General features: G+C 34.6%; 1 long non-coding RNA gene across 1 annotated transcript in view; it reads left to right on the top strand.

Annotated features, from left to right (window-relative positions):
• LOC119877404 overlaps positions 1-9,305 on the top strand; it is a 49,219-nt gene extending 39,914 nt beyond the window's left edge. Inside the window, exons 2-3 of the long non-coding RNA XR_005376343.1 lie at positions 4,904-5,010; positions 6,527-9,305. This is a non-coding gene — a long non-coding RNA (uncharacterized LOC119877404). The remainder of the gene's footprint in view (positions 1-4,903; positions 5,011-6,526) is intronic.
• The last annotated feature ends 1,141 nt before the right edge of the window (positions 9,306-10,446 follow it).

The following is a 10,446-nucleotide window of genomic DNA, read 5'->3' on the forward strand; positions in this document are numbered from 1 at the left end:
CAGAGGAGACTCAGAATATCTTTCTCCACTGTCTGTTCTGAAAGTACCTTCAATTCAAAATAATATGCCAAAGTAGCATATATGGGAGTAACATAGTCTGAACCCCTACAAAAATCTATTAAATTCAAAAACTTTCATTGACAAAACTTATTTTTTTAAAACTAAGATCTGAATATTATGACAGAACTGTTAAAGGATAAAGAAAGTTAAATAATGAATCCTGGTCCAAAATAATGAGAAAATATAAGGAGTTGTGCACCTTGGAGTTAATCAACATCTTTAGGAGAGATTTGGAAGTCCACTCGCATTGAGAAGGAAGGATTCAATGTAGCATCACTCAAATCTATACAATGACAGAGGTTGCCAGCTGATATATGGGTTTATTTCTATATGTGGTATATATCTATATCTGTATCTTTTATCAAATGTGGTTTATTTTCTTTTGGTGAACCGTAACTTTTCTAAACTGGCAAGTTTCTGAAACAGAGTATTTATGCCCCAGTATTTAAGATGAACCCTCAATGTATTAAATGTTAAAGAACATAATCAGATTTAGGAAACCACATTATATAACATTCTGTAAAAAAGATAGTGTATAAGAGAGGAACAAAATACAATGATAACATGATCATGGAATCTGCTTCTCTGATCTGATCTGTCACTCTTAGGTGAAGTGTCAGGTAAGTGAAGATAGGAGATTATAACACAAAAAGAAGGGTACATTAGAAACTTTAAATATCCTTTGACAAATTATCCATCTTTCCTACTTCTCTAATAGTGTGTCATGTGGGTACTTGGAAAAATCATTTTACTGTGTGGAATAAAGTAAATTGAAATGAACCTGTGTCTATAAATCACTCAGCAGTCAACAAAATCTATGTGTTTGGCATGAAGTTATGTGAAGCAGTTCCTTTCTCTTGAGCATAGACTATGCACATGAGTGTAATAATGCTCACCATAATGTAGTTCTGCCCCTCACTTTTTAAATGAGAAAGATGAACTTTGAAGAAGTTAAATAAATTCTCACTGTGTTTTAGTCATAAAGCAGTGAAACTTTGATGTGAATCCAGCTAGTCTGCTTTTAAAGTCTGAGAACCTACATGCTTTATTTCACTGTGTGTATAGTGTTGGGGATCTCTTATCTGTCCTCAGATACTCCTTTCTCTTTTTTGTTCATCTATCTCCTGTCCATTTATTCTGTCCTCCTCACTCCATCTCCACTTTCTTTCTCATTCTGTCTCCTTTCCTTTCTTCCTTTTTCCTCCTTTGTTCCCTCTTTTATTTATTTTTCATTTTTGTATTACATGTTCCTCAGAAACCTTTAAATTTGTGATGGTTAGCAAAAGCTGCAAAGTAATCTGTGTACCTCAGAAACTTCAACATGTCAGAGAAGAACTCATAGAAATGGTTAGATGAACTTTTTAGTTTCTTTGGAAAGATAGAGAAAAGAACCTTTAACAGTTTGGAATATGCTTCAGAACACAGAAGTGAAGACAGCAAAAGGAAAAATCTGCCATACCCAAGAGGAGTACCTGAACTAAAACACACATCTGCCTCCTAGATGTGAGACAGTGCATGTCCTTTTTCAGAGACATGAAGATAGTTTCTTGAGGATGAGGAGGAATGATTGTCAGTGTTCCTCCTGCAAGATTGTAGTGACTTCTGCATCTAAGAATGTAAGGAATGTTATAAATGAGACGATGCTTATACTGGGAAAGCTAGCTTTGTTTATTATGTTTTTGTTTGCTTAAGCATCTGTATATACTAAACAGGAAATGACTCTGAGTGATATGTCAAAATATGTGACAGGTGTCAGCCACAAAATGACTGGGTAGGAAGTCACTGGGTTGGTAGTAATATTACCAAAGAGAAATGGTTGCTAATAACATTCACTGGGACCTCAGGGACACTGTAAGAGAAGGGCCTTTTATGGCTTGGATCATTAACTTTAATTAACGTTAATGTTAATTAATTAATGTTAAAGGTGTTTCACTGTATTACTCAAACTCCCTCAACAAGGAAAATATAGAATGGGAAGAAAGAGTTATAGTTCATAAAAATTCTCCTAATCAGAGTCTTAGAGCCAATACACATGTCAGATAAATTTAAAATGCAGCATCCCACATTTGCCAAAGGGTAGTCTCTAGAGAAATCAGAATGTGTAAAATGCCATCTGATAATGTTAAATTCATTTCTATAAAATATGATTGACTTTATTTTACAGTATTTATTATCAAATAAAGCTCTGTGTTGCTACCTTGAATATTTATCTTACTATTTATACTTTTCCATATACTCAGTAAATGTATGTGTTGTGATTGTTAATTGTATTTCCTGTTGACGTGTTTTACTATTAGTTGGGAGGTATCTTGCTAAGAGTTAATTATTCTGTAAAAAAGATAGGAACTTCTTGGACTGTACTGAGGAAACCATTGAATACTAATACAGAAAATCAGTTTTTATTCCCCTAAGTGAATTCTGGTTGTTTCTCAGGGGTATAGATTTCAATGTCTTATCTCAGGCTATGGCACAATTATCTCCATGGTGTCACACAAAATTCCCATGAAAACAAATGAGGTTGTTAAGTTCAGCAGGAAAGGGAAAGAAGCAGGTCAATGCTCAGAGCACTAGGCTCCTCCGTCTTCTCTTACGATTTTAGACGGTGGTGGCAATAAACGAGTTGTCAAGGTTCTCCTAATTTCAGCTTCTTAGAAAAAAAATTGAAATGCTGAAAGAATCATTTATTAACTCAGTTTATCAAAGTCTTTACATCTCCTTCAATAGCTTTACATGGTTGCTTTATTCAATAGTTTCAATGTAAATCATGTCTTTTTTTCTTAACCATAATTATTAAAAATCCTAACTTAATGAACTCAGTTTCATGAAGCTTGAGCCTGATTAAATGGATTTTGTCAGCACTAGGTTACTTTGCAAAAATGTGTTTAGACTTCTCACCCTGACAGCTGTTCTCTTTGCACTCTGTTTTTTAAGTAATACACTTGAGGCAGGGTGACATCAGTCAAGCCATATTTGAACAGAAGAGAGAGTTCCTTGTGTTAGAATTTCCAGATGCATCATTTAACTTGAGATGATGCGGAAAGCACAGTTATTTTTTTTTTTAAGTTTTAAATTATAAGATATGTGGAATAGTTTCCTTATTATATCAAAGTAATCATAGCCATGCCAGGTATAACTCAGTCTGCTAAATGGGAGCTCAGGCACACAATAATTAAAGTAATAGACAACGAAAGCTGCATTTTTTTTAAAGTTTCTACACTGATCAGCTTATTAAAAAATTGGGTAGAAATTTCTTTTTCTCAACTTTCTTACTTTCTCCTCTTTTCTCCATTTTGTGAACTAAGTCCTTATCTAAGCAAGCAAGGCCTGTTTATCTGAGTCACAGTAAGAGATAATAGTCAAATAGTATACTGGAAGATAAAACTCCATTTCAGAAGTACCTTATGTGTTACAAAGTCAGTATTATTACATAGGAGCATGACAACTTGTTAAATTATCATTTAATAACACTGACAAAGATTTGTTTTCTGTTTATTTTGTTTACTTTGTATCAGCAAGTTTTATATTGACAGAAATACCCTGTCAAAAAAATAGATAAGGCCAGGGCCATGTAGGTGACTCAGTGGGTTGTGTCTGCCTTTGGCTCAGGACATGATCTCAGGGTCCTGCGATCTAGCCCAGTTGGAGCTTGATGGAGCCTGCTCTGCAGGGAGTCTGTTTCTCCCTCTCCTTCCTCCCTCCCCCCGCTGCTCATGTTCTCTCTCTCTCAAATAAATAAATAAAATCTTTAAAATAAATAAATAATTAAATAGCCAGAAACAACCTGAAATTCATTAATATTAGGATATTTAAATAATGAAACCCTCATATTATTCAGCAATGAAACAATAGTGATGTAGATCTTTATATACTGACATAAAATTCAACTTTTAAAAGGAAAGCTAAAAAAAGACAAGAATCAGAACACTGTAAGCAAAATAAAATAGACCCTTGGTATTTTGGCTTGCGAAGATTTATGCTAAATTGTGAAACATACAATTTTGTCATTGAAAAGAGAAGGTATGACACTTATCTTTGCTGCTTTGTATTCACCTTATTCAGAAATGTAAATGAAAATATCAGGAATATTCATGTCAGAACTGTATCCCCTTATCAATGGCAACCATATAAAAACTACAGATACCAAAGCTCAGCAAAAATCAACAAAAGTTTTCTAGGAAAGTGAATTGGTTATGTGGAATTCATCAAAAAGTTTTATATACACATAGTCAATATCAGCGGAACCAGATGTAACCTAAAAGTTTTTTGTTTTGTAATTTTTAATTCATCTTCTACCACTTCAGAAATCAGTCACTTCAGAGATCTTCTCTTCTGTTTTCCAACATTGGCTAAGATAACTATATTGCCCAGTGAGCCCAGTGTTCGAGAAAATCTAGGGCCAGGAACTTGAAGCAGAAATTTTCTGTAAGGGGCATAAGTAATCATTCTAATCTAACGTGGCTCTTTTGTTTGATTTCCAATCAGGAGACACTAGTTAATTGCTTCTTATAAAATTTTAGTAAATCTTATTACATTTAAAGAGATGCTTAGTTCTTGTTAGTATTTAGTAAATCCTGAGAGCTGAGTCCTGGCTCATTTCCAGTCTGTAAATTCTATTTCATGTTCTGTTTGATAGTTGAATTCTAAACTTTGGGCATCTTTGAACTAAGTATAACTCCTAGTTATAATACAATTATAACAGTAATTATTATATAATACTGTTAATACTGTTATAATAACTCCTATTTATTATACTGTTATAAATGTTTTATTCGTATAATTTACGTATCAGCTACAAATCACCAATGCCAGTTAACAAACATATCTGCGTTTGATTCTTCCTCAGCACATTGCTAGACCACAATCACATTTGTGTTTACTTGGAGCCAAATAACTCCTACCAAAGGAATGTGAGTGAAAGGGTTGTGTTATCAACTCATGGAGTGAAAAGAGGTGAGGTCCTAAAACTAATCTTTGAAGAACTCTGAACAGGTAATAGCTAAGCCTACAGAGATTACTGAAATTTAGTGGACAGTGAAGGAAAAGATGGGAGAGAAGAGTGCATTGTAGAACTCTGAACAGGAAGTGTTGAAAGAGGGGAAGTTGTCAACAGTGTTCAACACTGCTTAAAAATCTAATAAGATTAACTCTAGAAAATTCCCATAAAGAAAGACCAAAGATTCACATTTGACTGGGAAAATCCTGGTTTTTGTCTATTTTCTGGCCTCATTTTTGATCATTTCCTTTCTACTTTCAAGAGTGCCCAATATGGATGTCGCATCATAGTCAGTGTAGTTACTACTGACATCAGGGAAAGCCACTTTGTATGTGGCCCAGAAGTGAAAGCCTAATTTGTATGATTTATTTAGTAAGTGAGTGGGAAGTGAGGAAAAAGAGATCAGTCTGAAATTAACATTAAAGTTGATTGTGAGAGAGGGATTACTACATTCTTTAACCTTTATTTCACTAGGATAAAGAGTTTCTAGAGTTCAGGACTTTACTCTCTTTATTTCCTCTGGTCTTTGGATTTTTCTTTTTTGTTCCTCCTGTCTCTCAGAATAGAAACATTTTCTTTTCTTCTCATTGAGAAAGGGAAATTGTATTTAATTTTTGCCTCCTCTTTTGGCCCTTGCCCAAACTTCTTACTCAGATTTCCCCGTTTTTGTTAGAATTTTATTAAGACTTTTTAAAAACAAAGCTAACTTTCTCAGCTGTTAAATAATACATTTTCCTTTATATTTTTTTCCACGTTGTATTCCACATTCTATCCCATACCCCTCACCATGGGAAACTTTGGGGTATAAAATGCATGGTGGTTTTTCCTAAGAGATTTATTCCTGATAAATCAACAATATATATGTAACTATGTTCCTAGAATTGATCATTCTTCTTAAACAGAATCCAAAATTCAGATAATAGTGAGTGGTGCACTGGTGTTTGTGTTACAAATGGGGCTATTCTTTCTATATAGGTGAATGGTATTTGGTTGGTTCTCATGTCCAAAGAGCTAATTTATGGGATGCCTGGGTGGCTCAGTGGTTGAGCATCTGTCTTCTGCTCAGGTGGTGATCCTGGGGTCCTAGGATTGAGTCCTGCATCACCCTCCCCACAGGGAGACTGCTTCTCTCTCTGCCTGTGTCTCGCCCCTCTCTGTATTTCTCATGAATAAATGGGTAAAATCTTAAAAAACAAAACAAAAACAAAGAACTAATTTATGCTCCAGCTCCCTACCATCTTTTATTCCTTTTCAAAGGTGAATTTGACGAGTCCAGCTTTACAGAGACTTGACCAAGTGTCATAATATCATAATATTAAAGAGCAGCAAGTAATTCAATATGATTGTTTATATAGAGGTAAACAAAGAACCTTTGAAAGAACCATGACTGCTGTGTATTCTCATATCAAACTGTAAGAAACTATAAGTATGAAGTATGTTCTTTTATATTTTTTTCTCTCTTTTTTTTTTTAGGGAAAGAGCAAGCCTGCCAGCTGGAGAGCAGAGGGGCAGGCAGGGAGGGAGGAAGAAAACCCAAGCAGGCTCCACACCTAGCATGGAGCCCAACATGGGGCTCAATCTCATACCCTGAGATCATAATCTGAGTTGATATTGAGAGTCACTTAACTGACTAAGCCACCCAGCTGTCCCTGCTCTTATATTTTCATAATGCAAAGCTACTAGCTACTCTCAAGAAATAAAACAGAGAAAGAACTTCCATTAGTCACTGTAAAAAAGGAGTTACACACACATATGGATGTATCAAAAGTATGTTCTTGATGCTCAGATGACTCATTAACATATTTTTTATCTTCCACAATATCTACAAACTTTGCATTAACTCTGTGGGACCCAGGATATTTAACAAAAATCCCCTACCCCTGGACAAGCAGAGCAGGAACTCCATTTTGTGCTGCACCCGCCACCTCCTGTATGACCCCCACATGACCTGCTTATTGCTTAAGGCGCTGCCCCACCCTAGTCAAGCTGCTGAGCACACCCTTATCGGAAATCCGTTCATAACAATGTAACCCCGCCTTGTGCCCTCAAGACTGTGTGCCAATTCTGACCAGAGTGATAGGCCAGCTCAAATGGTCACTATAGGGTTAATTGTGATTCAATTGGCCACGCGTGCAGACCTACATGACTGTGCAACTTTCTATGTGTGTTACAATCCCATTGGCCACTGGCCCCTATAACGCTGCTACCCCTCTTAGCCTCGGGATTCAAGTCCCTGCTCAGCTGTGTCGGGTATACTTGGACCCAAGCTCCAGCTTGTAAATAAGCCCTCCTGTGTTTGCATCGGTGTCGGCTCCTTGGTGGTTTCTCGGATTCGCAATCTTGGGCACAACAAACTTTAGGCCCAATCTTGTGGAATACTATTTTTTTTTTCTGTTTACTCTTTACTCTCAATACAGCGTTCATATACTGTATTAGTTGAGGTTAAGCAGTTTATGACTGCCATTCATTTTTGGATCTCCATGGTGAAGCTTGTTAATAAAAATATTCTATTTCATTACATGCATAGGAAAATAAAATATGCTCAATTCAATTCAGTTACATAGGTTCAACTCAAAAGTTTAAAATATAACCCATCTCCTCAGTTTTGATTCCTGATTAACTAGAAAATTGGCCCTCTTCATACAATTCTTTCTTCATACATTTTGTATTAAAATTTCACAACAAAAACTAGTTTTAAAATAAAGGAACACTTATCATCATGAATTTTATGTAGTAGCAAAATAATAACAACAATAATAATAATAAAATGTGGCAGTTTCCATGTACATACATATTTCAAGTAGAATAAAAGTATGGAGTTTGAATTTGAAAACCAAAATTAGTATCACTTTTGTCACTTGTTTATGTAACCAAGAAGCAAGTCTTTATTTTTTATTTTTATTTTTTTTTTAGAAGCAAGCCTTTAATCATTACTTAACCCTCAGTGTCTTCATCTGCAAAGTGTATGATTTGTTACAGTTCAGGCATAAAGATTTGTTATAAACTGTTCAAGGAATATATACTAAACTGTGACTCTTGATCTGTGTATTTTCTATTCCGTAAAGTATTGCTTTACTATGATTTCACTCTAATATAAAATGACCACATTATAATTTTTTTATTTTGAATTTTACAATAAATGTGTCTATACTTATGGAACATTCTAAATAAGACAAAATAGCAAAAATATTTAAAATGCTTAAGCAAGATTATGTCATGAAATGAAAGGCATTATTCCATGCAATACTCATTCACATGCAACTAACTACTCATTCAACATTCACAAATTATATAAGGTAGATGTTTCTATCATCTTCATTTAACAAATGGAGAAACCAAGGAAAGGAATGTTTTAATATACTTGCATGACTAATAACCATCAAAAACAGTTTGATGCACCACCAGTTTGCACTCAGATTCTATGCTCTTGGCAACACCATTTCACACATTTCACTCATAATTATTAATAATTGTTTTATTTATATAAATAGGTAGGTCTAGAAAAAATAAAGTACAACTCTTTAAACCTTTTGACTACCCAAATGAGAGAGGAAAATAACTATTCTTTGCCTGAATGAGTATTTTATTTTACATAGCCAGTGCCAATTTTAATAGCTTCATAAAAATGTAATTGTTAAAAAAATAAAATGTTCTAAGTATTGGTTTATTTGAACTAGTAACTGCAAACATCGTCTTTTAGTTGTACACCACATTACCCTTTCAATACATATACATCCTATTTGAAATTGAATTTGCTATGGTAATTAAACATCAATTCTGAATTTTAAAATAGATCATATAATAAAATTTTCACACAGATAGGGTCTTCAAGATGATTCTGCAAAACTGTTCTGCTTTTAAATAAAATAAACAATTCATGATATTAAAACAGAACACATCATGAAACAATTTTACTCCACTTTTTCTGCCATACTTATATTTAAAACTATGTTATGATATAAAGAGAAGAGATTCACAAGAAGAGACTACTGGTAATAAATTTTCTTCTGTAGAAGGGATGCAATAATGTGTTGTTTAAATACAGCATTAACATTCTATGATTTGGGACTAAGCCAATAATTTTCTGCCAGATGAAACAAAGAAAAAAAGCCAATACTGTTTTTCCTTTTGGAGTTTTGTTTTTATTTGCTGATTGTATGCATGAGGTGACAAAACATGCTTTTAAGGACTTTGTTAGCTCATTAAGCATAGACTGTTATTGTAAATCAGTTAGAAACCTTTAAATATAAAATCCTTTGAGCCATTAATACATTATGCCCTTAGGAAATTTGCTTTGTAGTCTGTGTACTTCTTTCTGTTTCCATTGATAATACAAAATGCTATTTTAATTTGAAAAAAACATGGTAATATTCAGATTCCAACACCTTAGCACGGCTGAGCAAAGGTTTTAAAAAAGAGCAAATAAGTCTGAGTGCAGAAATGCCTTTGATTATAGTTATTCTAAAATTTCATTTTATCTAAGAAATTTAGACCTTAGTATCTTATTACAGAAATACTTTATCATCCTACATATCCTAACATGCAGTGCTTTTCCTCCAAGTATCATTCTTAATATTTTATATATTTTGAATATTAATCTATCTATTTTCTATTTTTGAAATGTTATTTTAAGCCAGACGTACCAGTAGGCACTGGAAGACATTTAAAGAAAAATGAAATTAGGAAGCATTGGAAATGAACTGATAGCAAAACAGCCCTTGGGCTCGCTAAACCATAGAAATTGACAAGAGGGCAAAGGGGAATTTCAGGCAAGACTTTGTTAGGGTTTATGCACCAGTGAGGCTGCACAGAGGAAAGTGTCCTCAGGTTGACTCTCTGAAGTGAGGTCAAGGAGAGTTTCTTAAAGAAACCCTAGGTAGGAAAGGGATGATGTCTAAGCAGGTAGAGGTCGGAATTTATTAGCACCTACACACTTAACGGCCATGTTTCTCCATGCATTGCATATCTGATTAACATGTTAAATCTCCATCCCCGGGTATGATTTTTAATAGTATAATGAGGGAAGATGTCGGTGAAAGTTCAGCACTGAGGTCCATCCTGACACACCCTAGTTTGAGCCAGTCTTCACCAGTCTTTGTCATCGGGCCACTCTCAGTAAGCATCCTGCTTCCTCCTTCCTGCAAGATATGCTGGTGAAGGACATATATTTTAGATATTCTGGAAGATACAGTAATGAAGAGGCATAGAGTTTTAGCTATGCCTGTATGCTGGATTTGGCGGTTCAGGTTGAGGGGACCTGAGTCCAGTCCCCGCCCTTTTCTCTTAACAACAAATATCACATCAGTAGTGTTATGACAGAGATACATACTTAGTGCTTTGGGAAAACCCATGTTGACCATTCCTTGCCAATTTGCTCAATGATATAATATTTG

This window comes from Canis lupus, chromosome 22 (assembly GCF_011100685.1).
Source record: "Canis lupus familiaris isolate Mischka breed German Shepherd chromosome 22, alternate assembly UU_Cfam_GSD_1.0, whole genome shotgun sequence".
NCBI lineage: Eukaryota > Metazoa > Chordata > Mammalia > Carnivora > Canidae > Canis > Canis lupus.